This window comes from Myotis lucifugus, unplaced genomic scaffold, assembly GCF_000147115.1.
Source record: "Myotis lucifugus unplaced genomic scaffold, Myoluc2.0 scaffold_30, whole genome shotgun sequence".
Classification (NCBI taxonomy): domain Eukaryota; kingdom Metazoa; phylum Chordata; class Mammalia; order Chiroptera; family Vespertilionidae; genus Myotis; species Myotis lucifugus.
The window spans coordinates 7,298,980-7,307,913 of record NW_005871078.1 but is presented as its reverse complement, the minus strand read 5'-3'; the positions used below and the strand labels follow the sequence as shown (position 1 = coordinate 7,307,913).

At 43.2% G+C, this 8,934-nt stretch overlaps 1 pseudogene; it reads left to right on the top strand.

Moving 5' to 3' along the window:
• Positions 1-1,868: 1,868 nt before the first annotated feature.
• LOC102437676 lies at positions 1,869-8,673 on the top strand (annotated as a pseudogene).
• Positions 8,674-8,934: the final 261 nt, after the last annotated feature.

The window sequence follows — 8,934 nt, the reverse complement described above, 5'->3', positions numbered from 1 at the left end:
TTATTATACATAAAAACTATTGTCATCATTACTATTGTTGCTTTGCTATTGTCATATTGGAGGATAGAAATAAATAGTAAAATGGTCTTAAGTAATGGCAAGGAGAGAAATTTAAAGAGCAAGCTAATTTACAAACTGAGTAACTGATGGTACGGCTCTATAGTAATGAGGAAAAACGATATGCCAGAGAGAGATTGAAGAACTCCAGTGTTTTATAAATAAGGACTGTTCTGATCTTCAACTCATAAGAGGTGAGAAGCTCTCCAGATAAGGCAGTGCCCGTTACCAGCTGTCCATCGATCCCAGCCTCAGTCATCGTGGCCATGGTGACCTGAGGAGACTGCCGGTCACAGAGAGAGAGCATAGCTGCTGAAAAACGGCACAAATGACAAAATGCTTCTTTCTTAACAGATGTATATATTTGAATAAATGAGTCACTGATAATCTCAATGTCATATCAGCTAGCACGTTGGCCTACAACAGTGATGGTGAACCTTTTGAGCTCGGCGTGTAAGCATTTTGAAAAACCCTAACTTAACTCTGGTGTCGTGTCACATATAGAAATTTTTTGATATTTGCAACCATAGTAAAACAAAGATTTATATTTTTGATATTTATTTTATATATTTAAATGCCATTTAACAAAGAAAAATCAACCAAAAAAATGAGTTCGCGTGTCACCTCTGACACGCGTGTCATAGATTCGCCATCACTGGCCTACAAAAATGTTCACTAAAACACCTCAAAAAGCAAACAAGATGTTTTAATTTTCCCAATGCCTCTCTTCAGGGACACTTTATTTGGTGAGGTAATAACAAAGTGCATGAAATTCGTGCACTGGGGGGGTGTCCCTCACCCCAACCTGCACCCTCTCCAATCTGGGACCCATCTAGAGATGTCCAACTGCCCATTTAGGCCTGATCCCAGTGGCAGTCGGACATCCCTCTCACAATCTAGGACTGCTGGCTCCCAACTGCTTGCCTGCCTGCCTGCCTGCCTGCCTGATTGCCTCTAACCGCTTCTGCCTGCCAACCTGATCACCCCCTAATCACTCCCCTGCCAGCCTGATCAATGCCTAACTGCTCCCTTGCCAGCCTGGTTGCCCCTAACTGCCCTCCCCTGCAGGCCTGGTCACCCCGAACTTCCCTCCCTTGCCGGCCTGGTCGCCCCGAACTGCCCTCCCCTGCAGGCCTGGTCCCTCCCAACTGCCCTCCCCTGCTGGCCTGATCATCCACAACTGCCCTCCCCTGCCGGCCATCTTATGGTGGCCATCTTGTGTTCACATGGGGGCTGCCATCTTGTGTGTTGGAGTGACAGTCAATTTGCATATTACCTCTTTATTATATAGGATATATAGTATACTAGAGGTCTGGTGCACAGATTCATGCACCAGTTGGGTCCCTCAGCCTGGCCTGCTCTCTCTCATAATCCAGGACCCCTCAAGGGATGTCAGAGAGCCGGTTTCAGCCCAATCCCCACAGGCCAGGCCAAGGGACCCCACCGGTGCAAGATAGGGGCCAGGGAGGGACATGGGAGGGCTCTAGGGCATGTCTGGCCCATCTCACCCAGTCCCAATCGGCTGGACCCCAGCAGCAAGCTAACCTACCAGTTGGAGCATCTGCCCCCTGGTGGTCAGTGCACATCATAGCGACTGGTCCAACAGTCGGTCAGACACTTAGCATATTAGGCTTTTATGATATAGGATAGTTAGTATATGCATATAAAATATATATATTATAGTGTGATATAGTGCATCTAAGGCATTTTCCCAATGCCTCTCTTCAGGGACACTTTATTTGGTGAGGTAATAATAAAGTGTCTTCTAAGCCAAGGTCAGTGTGGTTTTGCAGGCTCAGGTTTTGGCCATGATGGGTCAGGCAAAAGCTGAAAGATGCTCAATCACACTGTGTCAGAGGACCCTGGGTGCCTCGAATACTACAGGCAATCTACAGGCAGCACAAGTGAGCACCACGATAAGAAAGCCCCTCTTGGCAGTGTGTTTGAACTCAAAATTAGAAAAATAAGTGACATAAATAATTCATGAATTTGCACATTGAAAACACTGCACAATCCTGAATATTGTCAATTGGCAAATTATTCTCTCTTGTGGAAGCTTTTCACAGATAAACTTTCAATCTTAGATTTCCATTTGAGGTATCACTTCCAGCTCACCGCTGAGCTGAAGATTTTATGTGGCATTATCTCATCTTGTCCTCAGTGATCTCTATAATAAATAAAGACTAACATTTGTGCACAATGTGGCTTGTCATCCTCTTGTTGATACATTTAATCTTGATTACAATCCTTCAAAGCAGGTGAACCACCTATGGTAGAAGCTGTTATTACTTGTCTCAATTATAAAAGCCACGCAAGCAATAAATTCACAAACTCAACAAACATTTTTGAAGGTCTGTTATGTACTAGACACTGTGTGGGTACCAAGAATTGCATAATAAGAATTAAAAAAAAAAAACACTGCCTGTGTCTTTGTGGAGCCTACAGTCCAGAGAAGGAAATAGATGTTGAACAAGTCATCACAAAACCAATGTAGAGTTATAGCCATGCTCTCTGATGTCATTAAGGGTAGCAAGGTCCCTAAGGAGCATACCATCAGGGGACTGGAGTGATGTGAGAGGTCAGCTGTTCTAGTGGAGTGATATGGAGGTTAGGCTGGGTGATGAATAGAAGTTTAGGGAAAAGAGGCAACAAAATAGTGCACACAAAGGCCCTGCGGCAGCAGTGGGTGGCCTGTCTGAAGAATAAGCGTGCTCAAATAGGACATAATATGAGATGGGGCCGCAGAAGTTGCTGGGAGAATCTTTGAAATTTTAAGGAGAAGAGTGACAGTCAGATTTGTGCTTTGAAGGGATCTCTGGCTGCAGGAGGGAGGGGCATGGAATGCTGGCTGCAGAGTGGGCAAAAGGGACCTGTGAGGAGGCTGTTGGAGGGTCCCGATGGACATGGATCAGAGCAAAACATCCAACCCCAAATCTTGTTTTCTTTCAACTCTATCACATGACCTCCCTGTCGCCAATCTGTAAATGGGAAACCTAAGAGTACAGGGAAATTGTTCTGTCAGGGCCAGGTGATTTCTCAATGAGAAAGTCAAGAAGAATGAAGAATGTGAGTGTTTTGATTCTCACCCCACTGTGCTATCTGACATACCATGCCAGCTAATACGTAAGAATAAGAAGTATGCGTTTATTGTTTTAGCAGGTTTTACTTACTATGCTTTCACTCTGTCTTAATTTGCAACTCCTGAGCTTTTGTTCACAAACAGTAACTCACTAAAAAAGCAAAACCTCCCTGACAAAGTTCTGGAAGAAACATTTGAGTCAAGGCAATAAGTTTATGAATGAATATCAATACCCTGATCTTTAAGCATATGCAGTAAAATCTAACTTCATTGGCATGTTTGTCTGATGAATCTTATCGTTAATTGACATGATAGTTTAACGTGGTTTTCAGTTTATTATTCAGGATCCCACGGGACCTCCTATTCAGCTTTCTCTTTGTTTGCCTACGAAAGCCTCCTTTCCAGCTCGACTGATCCCTACATATGCGTTGGGCATTTCTACCTCTGTGCCTGCTCATGTCCTTTCAATAGCCCACCACACCCTGACTTCATTGCACCCATCCACGAAGATGCACCCTGTTCCTTCCTCTCTTGGGAGGCTTTCCCTGACCAGTGCAGCTACTCTTTCCTTGCTTCTTCTGGACTCTTCAAACACTTACTGTCTATGCCAGTAATTTGAAAGTCAATCTATTGAATTGTGGTGTTAGGTCACCTTGAGTACATTTTATGTCTCCTACTAGATTGGAAGTTCTTTGAGGAGACAGACTGCTTCTTTCTATATTTATGACACTGCATTTTGCATCTTGTAGGGGTTTAATATTTACAGCACCAAAATAAAAGGTGTACAGTCTGCTCATTGATCATTTGCAGTCAGACACACCTTGTGTTTTTCTTTCATTAGGCAAATCCCGTAGTTGGAATCTGTGATATCTGAAGATCACACCAATTGTATTTTGGATCAAATTCCAGGTGATATAATTGTGGATGAAAATGAAAAAAATGACTTAAAATATTGAAAATCAAGTACAAAGATAGTTGGAGAAATTAATTTGATGTGAACCCTCAATAGTGATGATAATGTCAAATTTGAGAAATTATCTGGATGTTCTTTTATCTGGTAAACATTTTCAATACCAGTCTTCTTAATTTCTTATTACTAACATAATTTTATTATAAACCTATAAGTATATATGTTGTATGTTACTAAAATTATAAAGACATTGCTTTGAAATAAAGGTATCTGCTGATTGACCAATGAATCAAATGATCATTATATGGAAGAAAAAATACAGAGAGTAAATCATTGAGTTAATACTAACAGCTAAAATGTGTTGGGTACTTAATGTATGACATACACTAACCTAATAACTTTATATGTACTAACTAATTAAAGTTCAGCAACAGCCCTATAAGATAGGTAATGCAATTAGCCCCATCTTACAAATAAACTAATATACAAAAAGACTAAGTAATTTGTCCAAGGTCACACAGCTAATAAGTGACAGAGAAGGATTTGAGCCTGGGGTTTTAATTACTGCACTATATTCCTTTTCTGGTTAAATATTAATTAATCTCAAAAACATGCCTTACAGGTTTATTTTAGCAGTTTCTTTTAAGATCATATTTCTTCACTATTTCTTATTTTAATAAAACTAACCTAATAAACAGGTGAATCAGATTGGCCCTGATCTCCAGCCAGGCCTAGGGACCCTACTCATGCATGAATTTCATGCACTGGGCCTCTAGTGTATAAATAATGGAACAACAAATCAAAGTTTCTCTCTCTCTCTCTCTCTCTCTCTCTCTCTCTCTCTCCCCCTCCCTCCCTCCCTCCCCCTCTCTCCTTTCCTCTCTCTCTCTCTCAAATCAATGAATTTTTAAAAAAAATTTTTAAAGTATTGAGCATCTTGTCATGGAGATATATAAGCATAGAGCAGGTGACCAGATTAGTGATGAAATAAAAGATATTACTAAATTGGGTCTTGAGCTGGGTTAGGCAATTATTCTAAGATTCTGTGATAATGAAAAGTTTTTTTACTATATTTTTATTGATTTCAGAGAAGAAGAGAGAGAGAGAGAGAGAGAGAGAGAGAGAGAGAGAGAAACATCAGTGCTGAGAGAGAATCATTTATCGGCTGCCTCTATACTAGGGATCGAGCCTGCAATGCCGGCATGTGCCCTACCCAGGAATTGAGCTGTAACCTCCTGGTTCATAGGTTGATGCTTACCCATTGAGCCACCAGCGGGGCAATAAAAAGATTTTACAGGGCAACATATTCACAACATTGGATTTGGCAATGACTTCTTGAAGATGACACCAAAGGCACAGGTAACAAAAGAAAAAATAAACATATTGGACTTTATGAAAATCAAAAACTTTGTGCATCAAAAGACACTATCAACAGAGTAAAATTTAAAGTGACCCACAAAATAGGAGAAAATATTTTCAAATCATCTATCTAAAAAGGGGTTAATATCTAGAAGAGATAGAGAACTCATAGAATTCAACAGGAGAAACAATTCAATTCAAAAACTGGCAAAGAACTTAAATAGACATTTCTTTAAAGAAGATATACAAATGGCCAATAAGCACATAAAAAGATGCTCACAATCACTACTCATTAGGAAAATGAAAACAAAAGTACAAGAATATACCACCTCACTCACATTAGGATGGCTACTATAAAAAAAAGTGGGGATAAGGACACATATGTAATAACTTAATCAAAAAAATTTTTTAAAAAAACAGAAAATAACAAGTGTTGGTGAGGATATGGGGAGACTGGAAACTTAGTGCACTGTTGTGGGAACATAAAATATTGTAGCTGCTATGGAAAATAGTATAGCAGTCCCTCAAGAAAATGAAAATAAAATTATAATATGCTCAAGCAACTCCACTTCTGGAATTGCTTCAAAAGAATGGAAAGCAGAGTCACAAAGAGATATTTGCATACCCATATTCATAGCAGCATTATTTATAATCGCTAAGAGGTAGAAGCAACCCAAGTGTTCATCAATGGATGAATGGATAAGCAAAATGTGTATATACATACAATGGAATATTACTCAACCTTAAACAGGAAGTTTAATTCTGACACAGGCTACTGACATGACTAAAACTTGAGAGCATTATGCTAAGTGAAATAAGCCAGTCACAAAAGGACAAATATTGTAATTCCACTTATTTGAGGTGACCCGACGAGTCAAATTCATAGATACAGAAAATAAAATGGTGGTTGAGAGGGGATGGGGAGAGGTGAGAAGTGATAGCACAACAATATAAAAGTATTTATACTACTGAACTGTATGCTTTAAATGGTTAATTTGGTAAATTTTATGTTAAGTGTATTTTATCACAATAAAAAAAATTGGAAGGAAAAAGTTTTTCTTACCAACTCCATTATAAGCAGTTTTTAGAACAGCTGAAAACCACAGTTTTCTTACAGGTCAAGGCCAGCAGGAAACAGTGCACTATAATAGAAATCCCCAGAATTCCCTGCAGGCGTCTCAGTCTCTTTGAGTCCACAAGATTAGCTCTGCAGGGAAATTACACATTCCAGCTTCCTACACTGTAGAATCAAAAGCTTGTGCTGGGCATGGCATTTTGGAAAATAATAGTGACTGGTTTTCTACTATTTAAATAATAGTAAATAATACTGATAATTATTGTATTAACCATTTAAATGCTTGTTTGTGAAGAGAGTGGTTTACACAGCCCTCCAGAGTTAAAGACGGCTTCTCATTTCCTCATCTGATGATAGTTCTTATGTATTTAGAGCTATAAAGCCTCTGGGAAACTAAATCCAGGTCAAGCCCAGGCCCGGGTGAACGTGGGTGAAACCCAGCCCGTCAGGATGGAAGAAATAACCCACTTCCATGTGGACTGGGGTCCCGGTTGTGTTTTCTCTTTCTGTATTTCTTCTCTCCGAAATGATTTAAAACCTTTCTTTTCATTGAACTCTTTGAAGACCATGGCATGGATGTTTAAAAATGAAATTAGCAGTCTGTGGTCTGCTTTCTGTATCTGGATGCTGAATATCAGAAATCCCTTGTTTTTCTATAAATAAAAGCTGTAATAGTAAGAGGCACCATGATTTGACTGATCACAAATAGAACCATATGGACCAGGAAGCAGTTAGTACACAGCAAGCACAAACCAGCTGGTGTGAACTAAATACCCACTAGACCTTAACTGACTTATTTTTCTGTTCTACTCAAATGTCAATACTCAAGTTTCACTTTAAATATTATTTTCTATTTCTGAGACTTGTCTTTTTTCTTTTCTTTCTGACCTTTTACTAGTAAATAATCTTGCTTCTTCCTCCCCCCACCTCTTGTTTTCTCCAGAGAACTACACTCGATGACTTTTCCAGTCAAGAGGGCTGAACACTTTGGTTCTATCTAATAAGCGCTATCTTTTGTCCATTTATCTCCACTCTGACTCAGTACTCCATCCCTGCCCACTCCTAGCTTTCCCCTCCCCTACTCCATTAAAGGGCCGGAGACTTTTGTTCTGGCTTCCTTAGCAGTGAGACTGCCACTGGCCCACCCACCCTGGACCAGCAAGCCTTCCCATAGGGAACAGCAGCAAGGGAGAGCAGGCGCTTTCTCTCGCTCAGCCTCTGGGCCGCCCAGTGTAAGTGTCAGACTTGGCTGTTCTTTCACTTTGGCTTGTCATCTGCGTCAGCAGCTCTCTCTAGCTCAGAAGAGCTCTTGGGAATGAAGCAAAAAAGATGGGGCAGAGGATTCTGGGAAGAAGGTGAGTGGGCAGCACCAGGAGTCAGTCTCCCCACCTGGACAACAATTGCAGTGGCGGAACCTCTCGCGGGCCACGCTGTGCGTCTGGGTGAGAAAGAGGTGATGGGGGCCTCGCCTTCACATCAGCGAGGGCGAAACCGGAGAAGCTGTCCTCTCACTCCCAGGTGAAGCTTTCCTCTCTCGCATTTCAGGTGGTGCATCTGGAGACATATGATGCCAGCCCTGGTGCTGAGCAATTTGCATTTCGGAGGCAGAAGATGAACCTGAGCCAGCAGCGGGCAGCGGAGGCAGGAAGCTGCCCGCACCCTACAGCCGGTCCAGACAGCTTCCCGACAGGTGGCAACACGACCTTTTCCACAGCCGCTTCGGCGGGGGCGCCGGCGTGGAGACCGGAGGCAAACTGCTGGTGTCCAACCTGGACTTCGGAGTGTCCGACGCGGACATCCAGCAGCTGTTTGCGGACTGCGGGACCCTGAAGAAGGCCGGCGTGCACTACTGGCCGCAGCCTGGGATCGGCCCACGTGCACTTTGAGGGGAAGGCAGATGCCCTGACAGCCATGCAGCGGTACCACCGCGTCCCCTTGGACGGCCGCCCCATGAACATCCAGCTCGTCACCTCACACGGAGACACGCAGCGCAGGCCCGGACCCAGTGTCAACAGAGGCGGGAGGACTAGGAACCCAGGATCTGGAGGCTTCGGTGGCGGCACCCGCAGAGGCGCCCACGGAGGCAGCTGGGGCAGAGGCAGGGGCACCGGCCGGAGTTCAAAGCAGCAGATCTCTGCGGAGGAGCTGGATGCCCAGCTGGATGCTTACAACGCGAGGATGGACACCAGCTAAAACAACAGCAAGTCCGTGCGTGCAGCTAGGCCTGGGCAACCTGGCAACTGAACCTGGCTACGGACCCTGGCTGGAGAACCTGGCTACGCTGCTCATCAACTGAACGCTGTCTCCGTGTCATTCCTTCCTCGCCGACTGCGTCCACACCGTTGGGAACCCCTGGACCTGCTGGGGCTGGACCCCAACAGAGCAGAACGCGCTCATCGCCAGGGCCGGGCTGGCCAAGGTCTTCATCGGGGAGGTGGTGGAAGAGGGCCCTGG